The sequence below is a fragment of the Eriocheir sinensis genome, chromosome 61 (genome assembly GCF_024679095.1).
Source record: "Eriocheir sinensis breed Jianghai 21 chromosome 61, ASM2467909v1, whole genome shotgun sequence".
Classification (NCBI taxonomy): domain Eukaryota; kingdom Metazoa; phylum Arthropoda; class Malacostraca; order Decapoda; family Varunidae; genus Eriocheir; species Eriocheir sinensis.
Window position 1 is genome coordinate 4603951 of NC_066569.1, and position 13066 is coordinate 4617016.

General features: G+C 42.9%; 1 protein-coding gene across 15 annotated transcripts in view; it reads left to right on the forward strand.

Moving 5' to 3' along the window:
• Nucleotides 1–213: 213 nt before the first annotated feature.
• The window catches only part of LOC126986201 (bromodomain adjacent to zinc finger domain protein 2B-like), a 125844-nt gene continuing 112991 nt past the window's right edge, over nucleotides 214–13066 (forward strand). For 10 of the 15 annotated variants that reach the window (XM_050842159.1, XM_050842167.1, XM_050842172.1 and 7 more), the window contains exon 1: nucleotides 8190–8366. The gene's annotated coding sequence lies outside the window, so the exon portion shown is untranslated. Of the gene's footprint in view, nucleotides 237–8188; nucleotides 8385–8886; nucleotides 9039–13066 lie in introns of those variants that run through there. The other 5 variants (XM_050842163.1, XM_050842164.1, XM_050842160.1 and 2 more) reach the window with 5 other exon arrangements.

Below are 13066 nucleotides of genomic sequence, written 5' to 3' on the forward strand. Positions count from 1 at the left end.
GTAACCACCGATGAGAGAGAGAGAGAGAGAGAGAGAGAGAGAGAGGCAGTCGGAATGAGAGAGAGGGAGAGAGAGAAGAGGTGGAGGGAGGAGGGCACGCACGCACACACAAACACACACTCACACACACACACACACACACACGCAGAGAGAGAGAGAGAGAGAGAGAGGCGGGTGTATGTATACCTCACGCTCTCAGTTCCCCGTTTGATTCCGTGTGTGGCAAGGCGCCCTGTGTACGTGTGTGTGCGTGTGCGTGCGTGTGCGTGTGCTGGGATGGTGATGGGGGGTGCTGGGGGGGCGTGGGGGGGGCCAGTGTTGGGGTGAAGGGGGGGAGGGGATGGTGATGATGGGGGAGAATGGTGACAGCTGTGGTGGTGATGGTGGTGGTGATGGAGGAGGAAGAGGAGGAGGAGGAGAAGATGGAGTTCCTTGCGCAGGTTTGTTCCTCCTCCTCCTCCTCCTCCTCGTCCTCCTCCTCTTCTTCTTTTTCCTTCCTTGCTCTCCCTCTTCCTCCTCCTCCTCCTCCTCCGCTTCCTTCTTAAAACTGCCCAGAATACATCACCTCCTCCTCCTCCTCCTCCTCTTCTTCCTTCACTACCTCCTCCACTTATCTTCACCTCCTCCTCCTCCTCCTCCTCTTCATCTTCTTCCGTAGCTGTTAAAAGTGATACATATGCATATTACAGCATATCTCCTCTTCCTCCTCCTCCTCTTCCTCCTCCTCCTCCTCCTCCTCCTCCTCTTCCTCTTCCTCCTAATGATGTTAATATTATCTAATCATTGAACTATTATTATTATTATTATTGTGTGTGTGTGTGTGTGTGTGTGTCAAAGTTGACACACACACACACACACATACATTTCAAACGACACCGTAACAAACATGATCACCAAAACAAACACACACAAACAAACAAACAAACAAACAGCGAGTACATGCAATCACTAGTAACCTAATCCACACACACACACACACACACACACACACACTCAATTTATTACACACATCACCACCTTTTGCTATTCACCCTGTACTTACTCCTCCTCCTCCTCTTCTTCCTCTTCCTCCTCCTCTTCCTCCTCCTCCTCCTCCTCCTCCATATTCTATTCCTGTTTTGTTTTTCTCCTTTTTTTGTTTGTTTTCTTTCTCTTTCTTTTATTTTCTTTATTTTCTCTTCTCATTCATATTTTTCTGTATTTCTTTATTCTGATTTTTCTATCGTCTTTTTTTCTTCTTCCTCCTCCTCCTCTTCCTCCTCCTCTTCCCCTTCTTTTATTTTTTTTCCTTTTATTCTTTCACACTTGTTCCTTACCTCTTCCTCCTCTGCTTTCTCTCTCTCTCTCTCTCTCTCTCTCTCTCTCTCTCTCTCTCTCTCTCTCTCTCCCCTTCGCTTGTCCACGTTCGCTCTTGATCTCCTTTCGGTTTTATTCTTTTCTCCTCCTCCTCCTCCTCCTCCACTTCCTCTTCCTCCTCTTGCTCTTCCTCTCTTCCTGACCTGTCCTTCCTCTTATTCATTCGTTTTTCTCCCTTCTTTCTCCTCTTCCTCCATTTTTCTTCCTTTCTTTCGTCTCCCATCCTTATTTCCCTCTTTTTCTTTTTCTTCTTAACATCCTTTTCCTTCCTTTCCTTTCCTTTCCTTCTTCTCTCATTTCCTATCTCCTCCTTTCTTCTCTTCCTTCTCTCTTATCTATCTCTTCCATTCTTTTCTTTTCCCTTTCCCTTCCCTTTCTCCTTAACTATCTCTTCTATTATCTTCTTTTTTCCTTTCCTTTCTCTTACCTGTCTCTCCTCTCTACTCTTTCCCTTCCCTTCCCTTCCATACCTATTTCTTCTATTCTCTTTCCCTTCCCTTCACTTCCCTTCCTTTCCTTATCTATTCTCTTTTTCCTTTTCCTTCCCTTACTTTTCTCTCCTCTCTACTCTTTCCCTTCCCTTCCCTTCCCTTTCCTTCCTTTCTTACCTCATTCTCTTCCTCTCTTCTCTTCCCTTCTCTACCTAACCCTTTCCTTATCTTTACTACTTCTCTCTCCTTCTCTTTTCCTCTCCTCTCTCTCTCCCTTACCAGACCAACCCTATTCTCCCTTCCCTCTCCCTCCCCCCCCTCATCACAATAGCTCAATAAACAGCTAATCAAAGCTCTATGTTAAGTGTATCAATTAAGGATTAACATAATTAGTGGCCATAATGTGGATTTGTGGCTAATACTTGGAATTATGTGTGTGTGTGTGTGTGTGTGTGTGTGAGGGGGGCTGTGTGTGGGGGGAGGGGGGGTTGTGTGTGTGTGTGTGTGTGTGTGTGTTAGATAAGATAGTGCGAGGATTTTTTTATTGTTTGTTTTTGTTTTCCTTGTTTTCTTTGTTTTTTCTTGTTTTCCTTTTTTTTCTCATTCTTTTTTTCAGAATCATTGTTTGCTATTTTTAGAGTCCACATCCTCTCTCTCTCTCTCTCTCTCTCTCTCTCTCTCTCTCTCTCTCTCTCTGACCAGTGACCATACATCCCTTTATTCATTATTTCAAGAGAGAGAGAGAGAGAGAGAGAGAGAGAGAGGAAGCTGAGGAAGGGGAGGAAAAGGGCAAATGGGAGAGACTGTTTGATAGATTTCTCTCCCCCTCCTCCCCCTCCTCTTCCTCTCCCCCTTCTTTCCCTTCCCCCTTCCCTTATTTCCTCCCCTCCCCCTGCCCCCCTCCCCCCCAATATTAGCCAGGTGTAGATCGGTCAGTGGAGGGAGGAAGAGGAGGAGGGAAAGAGGAAGAGGAGAGAGGAAGGAGAGGGAGGGGGAGAGAAGGGAGAGAAAGAGAGAGGGAGGGAAAGAGGAAAGGGAGGAATGGTATGGCGTGTCACCTGGCGTACACACACACACACACACACACACACACACACACATCTATTTCTCTTAATATAATTCTTTTTTTTATCTGTTTATGCATTGTTGAATAAATGACTAACACACACACACACACACACACACATACACACACACATCTTTAGGCTGTCTTCTGAATTTAAAACATACATATACATACATACATACACATACATACATACAAACAGACACAAAGTAGGTTAAAACATAGGCGCTTGTATGATAAATAAGTGCAAGTTGTTTGTCTGTTTGTTTGTTTGGACGACCGGTATTGATGCGTGTGTGTGTGTGCGTGTGTGTTTGTGTGACGGGACTGCTAACGAGGACACACACAAGAGCTGGTCGTGTTGAAAAGCGGGTTATCCATGTGTGTGTATGTGTGTGATATCATGACTTACATATGATAGTGACAATGGTGGTGGTGGTGGTGATGGATAGGGTGGCGGTGGTGGTGGTGGTGATGATAATAATAGTAGTGATGATGTAGTGTGATGTAGGAGTGGTGGTGGTTAGTGGTGGTGTTGGTGGTGATAATTTGAAACGTAACCAATCTCATTTATCTTTACTGTTGACCTTCATAAACAAAGCTAATGATAATAATGATATGATAATGAAGTAGTAGTAGTAGTAGTAGTAGTAGAAGTAGTAGTAGTAGAAGTAGTAGTAGTAGTAGTAGTAGGAGGAGGAGGAGGAGAATGAATGATAGAAAAAGAGAATGAAGTTAAAGATAAAAGAAAGGAAGTAGTAGTAGTAGTAGTAGTAGTAGCAGTAGTAGTAAAGAAGAGGTGTAGAAAGAGCAGTGGAGGTGGCGGTTATATGCTGGTGGTGATGATGAGGGTGGTGGTGGTGGTGGTGCTGGAAGCAGAAACAGGAGCGGCGGCGGTGATGGCGGTGTTGGTGGTGGTGAGGAGAGAGGGTGAGGACGACGAGAGAGAGAGAGAGAGAGAGAGAGAGGGCGGGAAGGGAAGGAAGTCAAGCTGGCTACATCGTATTGACTGTGGTGGTGGTGGTGGCGGCGGCGGCGGTGGCGGTGGTGGTGGTGGTGGTTTAGAGTACACGGACCACCACCACCACCACCTCCACCTCCACCACCACCGCTCTTTCGTACCTCCTCACGTATATAAACAATCTCTCATCACCACTTCTAACACCACCACCATCACCACCACCACCACCACCATCACCATCACCACCATCACCATCACCACCACCACCATCACCACCACCACCACCGCTCTGGCGTACCTCCTCACGTATATAAACAATCATCACCACTTCTAACACCACCACCATCATCACCACCACCTTCATCACCATTCGTTACTGCATATCATCACTTATCACCACTAACTTGAACCCTTTCCACTTTCCACCTCTCAACACCACCTCCATCACCAACACTTTCCTTGGTCATCACCACCAGCCATTCCTCACCACCACCACCACCACCTCGTACTTTAAACCGTTCCTCATCACCAGTTACTTGAACCCTTTCCACTTCACCTCCTTACACCACCACCCACCACCGCTTTCATCACCACTCTTATCATTACTCATCACCACTAACTTGAACCTATTCCGCTTTACTTTCTTTCATTTTCCATCTCTTTCCCTTCCCTTTCCTTCCTTACCTTACCTTACCTTACGTTACCTTACCCTACCCTTTCTTTGCCTCCCTTTCCCTTCCCTTCCCTTTCTTTCTCATCACCTTTTATCTCCTCCCCTCTTCTCTTTCTCTTCCCTTTCCTTTCTTACCTTACGTTACCTTACCTTACCCTTTCTTTGCCTCCCTTTCCCTTCCCTTCCCTTTCTTTCTCATCACCTTTTATCTCCTCCCCTCTTCTCTTTCTCTTCCCTTTCCTTTCTTACCTTACCTTACCTTACCCTTTCTTTGCCTCCTATTCCCTTCCCTTCCCTTCCTCTCTCATCATCTTCTATCTCCTCTTTCTTTTCCCTTCCCTTCCCTTTCCTTATCTTGCCTTCCCTTTCTTTCCCTTTCCTTGTCTGCCTCTTCCTCTCTCTTCTCCCTTTCCCTTCCCTTCCTCTCCTCCCATCTATTATCTCCTTTTTCCTTTCCATTCCCTTCCCTTTCCTTCCTTACCTTCCCTTTCTTTCCCTTTCCTTGTCTGCCTCTTCCTCTCTTTTCTCCATCCTTTCCCTTCCCTTCATTTCTCATCACCTCTTCCCTTTCCTTTCCCTTTCCTTCCCCTCCTCTCTCTTCCCTTTCCTTTCCCTTCCCTTCCATTCCTCTCTCCCCTTTCCTTTCCCTTCCCGTAATCTTCCCTTTCCTTTCCCTTCCTTTAACATCCTCTCTCCACCACCACCACCAACACTTCACCTCCCAACCACGCAAGAAAACATTAGATCACATATTTCGTCATCAACCACCGTCACCACCACCTCATCACCAGAATCTAGAAAGCACTCCCAGCACCTTTAACCAGACACCTGTAAGACAAGGAGACATTAGAACAAGCATACTAAACGCATATTTCATCACCCAGCACCACTACACTCTCTCTCTCTCTCTCTCTCTCTCTCTCTCTCTCTCTCTCTCTCTCTCTCTCTCTCTCTCTCTCTCTCTCTCTCTCTCTCTCTCTCTCAACACCACACGTTTCATCACCACTACCTCATTATCACCACTAACTTGAACTCCATCACCACCATCAAATTAAGCATCACCACTATCACCACCATCATCATCACCAGCCCATTCCTTATCATCACCACTAACTTAAGCTTCACCACTATCACCACCACCATCATCATCACCAGACCATACCTCACTGTCACCACTAACTTGAACTCATCACCACCACCAACTTAAGATTCACCACTATCACCACCATCATCACACCAACCTTTATTCCTCACCATCACCACTAACTTGAACTCCCTCACCACCAACTGTTTGAACTCCACCACCATCATCATCACCACCCCATTCCTTACCACCACTAATTTGAACTCCCTCATCACCACCAACGACTCGGAATTCCACCACCTTCACCACCACCACCACCACTTACAACAATGAACTGAATAATTAACTTGCTTTAACACCACCAAACTATTTTCCAGAACTTTTCACCTTTCAAAAACAACCACACAAAAAAGAACGTGAAAGAACGCCACTCATTCTAAGCCCACTTTTTTTTGTCCCCTTCCCTCTTAGCATCCACAAAAAGCTGAATAATAAACCTCTATGCCTCGTAAGCTATCCATATCACCACCTTCACTGAAAACAGAAACCTGGTAACCCAAAGAGAACCATAGAGAACACACTTATAACGTAACTCCATCCTCTCACTGGCCTCTGTCTGAAACCCATATTTAGAACCCTAGCTATTTCCTTACCTAATAATCTACCACTACGTCGCTTATAAAGGAAATCAGAAACCCGGTAACTAAAGAGAACGATAGAGAACACACTTATAACGTAACTCTTTTCTGTCACTTGCCTGTCTGAAACCCATATTTAGAAACAGCTATTTCCTTGCCTAATCATCTACCACCACTACGTCGCTTATAACGGAAATCAAAAACCCGATAAGTCAAAGAGAACGATAGAGAACACACTTATAACATAACTCTCTCCTCTCACTTGCCTGTCTGAAACCCATATTTAGAACCCAAGCTAGTTCCCTTACCTAATCATCTACCACCACTACGACGCTTATAACGGAAAACAGAAACCTAGTAACCCAAAGAGAACGATAGAGAACACACTTATAACGTAACTTTTCTGTACTCGCCTCTGTCTGAAACCCATATTTAGAACCCAAGCTATTTCCTTACCTAATCATCTACCATCACTACGTTGCTTATAACGGAAATTAGAAACCCGGTAACACAAAGAGAACGATAGAGAACACACTTATAACGTAACTTTTCTGTCACTTGCCTGTCTGAAACCCATATTTAGAACCCTAGTTATTTCCTTACCTAATCATCTACCACCACTACGTCGCTTATAAAGGAAAGCAGAAACCCCGTAACTAAAGAGAACGATAGAGAACACACTTATAACGTAACTCTCTCCTCTCACTGGTCCCTGTCTGAAACCCATATTTAGAACCCAAGCTATTTCCTTACCTAATCATCTTTACCTCTACTTCACCACTAAAAGCCAAAGAAAACGCTAGAGAACACACAAATAACTTTAACCCTCCCTGTATAGGCCTCTGTGACACCCACGATGAGAAACCACACTGTTCTCAATCTCTAACTCACCAACGACCTCTAATATACCACTAGAAACCAAAGAAACCCAAAGAAAACGCTAGAGAACGCACTCATAACTTGCACCCTTTACCTGTATCGGCCTCTGTGAATTCCATGATAAGAAACCACACTGTTCTCAACCTCTAACTCACCAACGACCTCTAATATACCACTAGAAACCAAGAAAACCGAAAGAAAACGCTGGAGAACGCACCCATTACTTGCACGCTCTCCTTGTATAGGCCTCAGTGACACCCACGATAAGAAATCATACTGTTATCATCCTCTCTAACTCATCGACGACCTCTAATATACCACGAGAATCCAAGAAAACCCAAAGAAAACGCTAGAGAACGCACCCATAATTTGCACCCATTCCCTGTATAGGCCTCGGTGACACCCATGATAAGAAACCACACTTCTCAATCTCTCTAACTCACCAACGACCTCTAATATACCACTCGAAACTAAGAAAACCCAAAGAAAACGCTAGAGAACGCACCCATAACTTGCACGATTTTCTTGTAAAGGCCTCAGTGACACCCACGGTAAGAAACCATACTGTTATCAACCTCTCTAACTCATCAACGACCTCTAATACACCACAAGAAACCAAAGAAAACCCAAAGAAAACGCTTGAGAACGCACCCATAACTTGCACTCTTTCCCAGTATAGGCCTCTGTGAATTCCATGATAAGAAACCACACTGTTCTCAACCTGTAACTTATCAACGACCTCTAATACACCGCTCGAAACTAAGAAAACCCAAAGAAAACGCTAGAGAACGCACGCATAACTTGCACCCTTTCCCTGTATACTGATCTCAACGCTCTATAGGCTCAGCGGTGTAGTGGTTAGCGCGCCTAGGTATATAGATCACCCGATATTACAGCGTTACCAGACTTGGGGTGACGCGCTAGCTTGTGAGAGGAGGGAGGAAGGGAGGAGGCAGAGAAGGGAGGCACGGAGAGAGAGCGAGAGGGCACACACACACACAGGGAGAGAGAGAGAAAAAGAGTCATGTGGTGGGAGGAATTCTCTTAACTCTGGCAGCCACATTGTGTAACTCCCTCCCTCCTCTCTCTCCCTCTTCTCTCTTGTCATTTGTGAGACTTATCCGGGGCGCTAGCGGTTGAAGTGGTGCTAGGACGAGGCGAATAAATAAGCACAGGAAAGGACCGAGACAGACCGTGTGTGTACGTGGCCGCGCGCACACCCACGGACGGACGAGCCAACGGACGGGTTTTTAGATAGTACGGACGGACAAACGGACGGTACTATACATATTTCACGTACCGTATCTACCTATTCGTGTTCTTGTTCGTGGTTACTTCTCTTCCTCCTCCTCCTCCTTCTTCCTCTTGTTCTTCTTCGTGATGGAAAACTAAGAACTGTGAAGATTTGAATAGTGTGTTCGTGTGTGTGTTCGTGTTACCCCCTTCCCCCTCCTCCCCCTTCCCCTCCTCTTCCTCTTCCTCCTCCTCCTCTTCGTCATCGTAAAGGAAAGCTAAAGACAGTGTGAAGGAAATGTGTGTAGTGTGTTCGTGTGTGCGTTTTTGTGTACGTGTTTGTGTACGAGTGTTCCCCTCCCCCCCCCTACCTTTCCCCCTCCCCCCCCTCCCTTAGAGAACGGACCGTACGTGGTGGTGTTCTCGATAACCAAAGGAAGGAAAGGAAGAAAGAGAAGGAAACGGAGGGAATATAAATAGAAAACTTGACAACTGTGTGTGTATGTATGTGTGAGTGTGTGTGTGTGTGTGTGTGTGTGTGTGTACCCCCATCCTCCACCCCTACCTCCCCTTTCTCTCTCGCTCCCCTCCGTCCAGTTCTCTCCCCTCCTCCTCCTCCTCCTCCCCGCCCTCACAAGTTACCAGTTAAAACGCAGCGAAACTAAGACAGCTCGGAGCGTTTGAAAAATATTTGGCATTATTGTGCAAGGAAGCAAGGTAGAGTGTAGCCCCGCGCCCCCACCCGCTCCCGCTTCGCCGCCGCCGCCGCTGTAACCTCCTTCACCGCCTCCTCCTCCGCCTCCGCTGGGCTCTTATAAGGAACAGAGAGAGAAGGAAACAAGAGTAATACGTGTTTTAGTGAGGAGAAACTGAGAGCATGATCGATTTGGGTTGTGTTTGACGATTATAATGGAAAGAGCATAAATTAGTGATGTTTCAACCTTCACCGCCTCCTCCTTCGCCTCCGCTGGGCTCGTATAAGGAACTAAAAGAGAAGGAAACAAGAGTAATACGTGTTTTAGTGAGGAGAAACTGAGAGTACGATCGGTTTGGGTTGTGTTTGACGATTATAATGGAAAGAGCATAAATTAGTGATGTTCCAGCCTCCTCCCCCTCCTCCTCCTCCGCTGGGCTCGCATAAGGAACTAAAAGAGAAGGAAACAAGAGTAATATGTGTTTTATTGAGGAGAAAGTAAGAGTATGCTCGGTTTAGGTTGTGTTTGACGATTATAATGGAAAGAAGAGCATAAATTAGTGATGTTCCAGCCTCCTCCTCCTCCTCCGCTGGGCTCGTATAAGGAAATAAAAGAGAAGGAAACAAGAGTAATACGTGTTTTAGTGAGGAAAAACTGAGAGTATGCTCGGTTTGGGTTGTGTTTGACGATTATAATGGAAAGAAGAGCATAAATTAGTGGTTTCAACTATAAATGCGAATAAAAAACAAGACAAACAAGAAGAAAACAAGATTATTGACGTGTTTTAGCGATGAGAAACTAAGCGCAAGATTGGTTTTGGTTGTGTTTGAGCCCATTAGAAAACAAGAACATATATTAGTGACGTTGCAACTGTAAAATGCCAATAAGAAACCCACAGAGAACCAAACTTGAGAACGAGATTATTGATGTGCATTTGTGAAGAGAGACTGAGAACAAGATTGGTGTGGAGTACGTTTGACTTGATGATATTTAAAGAAAACATGAATTAGTGTTTTGTTTCATCTATTATTAGCTAAAGGAAACCACGAGAGAGAGAACAAGGTGGTGTTTTAGCGAAGAGACCAAGAGCAAGATTGGTTTGGGTTGTGTCTGAGCCGATTAGAAAACAAGAACATGAATTAGTGAGGTTTCAACTATAGACAACAATAAGAAACCCCTGAGAGAAGAAACCAAGCGTACTGTGTGTTCTAGTGAGGAGAAACTGAGACCAAGATTTGACTTAGGTTGTGTTGAGCTCATTAGAAAACAAGACCATAAAGTACTGTGACGCTTCATCCGTAAATGGAGAAAAGAAACCGACTTATGATGAAGAGAAACTGAGAACAAATACGAAGTGAAAGTGAACCAGAAAACACAATAATTTTTGGTTGTGTTTGACTCGCTCATGTGAAAACCATATCATTTGGTGACGCTGCATCCATAAACAGAGAACAGAAACCAACATTATGAAGAGAAAATAGAGAACAAGATTATTTTAGGCGTGTTTTGCTTAATTAGAAAACAAAAACATAAGCTAGTCACGCGCTTCATCCATAAATATAAGAAAAAGAAACCAACATTATGAAGAGAAAGTAGAGAACAAGATTATTTTAGGCGTGTTTTGCTTAATTAGAAAACAAAAACATAAGCTAGTCACGCGCTTCATCCATAAATAAAAAAAAAAGAAACCAACATTATGAAGAGAAAGTAGAGAACAAGATTATTTTAGGCGTGTTTTGCTTAATTAGAAAACAAAAACATAAGCTAGTGACGCGCTTCATCCATAAATATAGAAAAAAGAAACCGACATTATGAAGAGAAAGTAGAGAACAAGATTATTTTAGGTGTGGTTTTTTGCTTAATTAGAAAACAAAACACAAGCTAGTGACGCGCTTCATCCATAAATATAAAAAAAAGAGACCAACATTATGAAGAGAAAGTAGAGAACAAGATTATTTTAGGCGTGTTGTTTTGCTTAATTAGAAAACAAAAACATAAGCTAGTGACGCGCTTCATCCAATAGGTATATATTAGCAAAAATAAACCATCATTATGAAGAGAAAGTAGAGAACAAGATTATTTTAGGTGTGGTTTTTGCTTAATTAGAAAACAAAAACATAATAGCTAGTGACGCGCTTCATCCAATAGGTATATATATTAGCAAAAATTAACCAACATTATGAAGAGAAAGTAGAGAACAAGAATATTTTAGGCGTGTTGTTTTGCTTAATTAGAAAACAAAAACATAATAGTTAGTGACGCGCTTCATCCAATAGGTATATATTAGCAAAAATAAACCATCATTATGAAGAGAAAGTAGAGAACAAGATTATTTTAGGTGTGGTTTTTGCTTAATTAGAAAACAAAAACATAATAGCTAGTGACGCGCTTCATCCAATAGGTATATATTAGCAAAAATAAACCAACATTATGAAGAGAAAGTAGAGAACAAGATTATATTAGGTGTGGTTTTTGCTTAATTAGAAAACAAAAACATAATAGTTAGTGACGCGCTTCATCCAATAGGTATATATTAGCAAAAATAAACCTACAGAACAAGCTTATCAACGTGTTTCGCGGACCAGTAACGGAGAGACGAAGAGAAACTGAGAACACCTTTTATTTTATATATACTAATTAGAAAACCAGAACAAATTGGTGACATTTCAACCATGAACAACAAAAAAAAAAAGAATCCAAGAACAATATCTAGTTGTGCTTCGCTGACTTGACTACGGCCGAAGTGAAACCAAGAACGAGGTAACGTGTTTTCTGCTCTCTGGAAAACAAGAACATTAGCTGGTAACGTCTTTTATCCACTTAGAACGAGAACAGGATAGATAACGTATTCCACAGACCACTAACGAAGAGAAACCACTACAACGCTTATTTTGATTGAGTTTCATTAATTAGAAAACAAGAATAACATAGACAGGTGACGTTTTTCATCTATGTAGAACGAGAACAGGATAGATAACGTATTCCACAGACCACTAACGAAGAGAAACCACTACAACGCTTATTTTGGTTAAGTTTCATTAATTAGAAAACAAGAATAACATAGACAGGTGACGTTTTTCATCTATGTAGAACGAGAACAGGATAGATAACGTATTCCGCTGTCCAGTAAGGAAGAGAAATTACTACAAAAACGTTTACTTCGGTTGTGTTTTCTGCTCATTATAGAGGAAGAAAGGGAAGGCATATCTTTACATAGGCGGAGGAGGAGGAGGAGGAGAAAGCAAGTGACGTGTTTCATCCCCTTAGAACGAGAACAGGTTAGATAACGTATTCCACTGACCAGTAACGAAGGGAAACTACTACAACGCTTATTTTGGTTAAGTTTCATTCATTAAAAAAACAAGAATAATATAGACAGGTGACGTTTTTCATCTATGTAGAACGAGAACAGGATAGATAACGTATTCTGCTGTCCAGTAAGGAAGAGAAATTACTACAAAAACGTTTACTTCGGTTGTTTTCTGCTCATTATAGAGGAAGAAAGGGAAGGCATATCTTTACATAGGCGGAGGAGGAGGAGGAGGAGGAGAAAGAAGGTGACGTGTTTCATCCCCTTAGAACGAGAACAGGATAGATAACGTATTCCACTGACCAGTAACGAAGGGAAACTACTACAACGCTTATTTTGGTTAAGTTTCATTCATTAAAAAAACAAGAATAATATAGACAGGTGACGTTTTTCATCTATGTAGAACGAGAACAGGTTAGATAACGTATTCTGCTGTCCAGTAACGAAGAAAAATACTACAACGTTTATTTCTGTTGTGTTTCATTCATTAAAAACAAGAATAACATAGACAGATGACGTTTTTCATCTATGTAGAACGAGAACAAGATACCTAGATAACGTATTCCGACTGATATTAAATAGAAACTGAGAGAACAAGATTTTTAGGCCGTGTTTCACTCATTAGAAAACAAGAACAAGAAGAATTGGTGACGTCTTGTACCCATATATAGAAGAAAAAAAATATATTAACCAGGATTATGTTTGCTTCACCGACTGATATTAAATAGAAACTGAGAGAA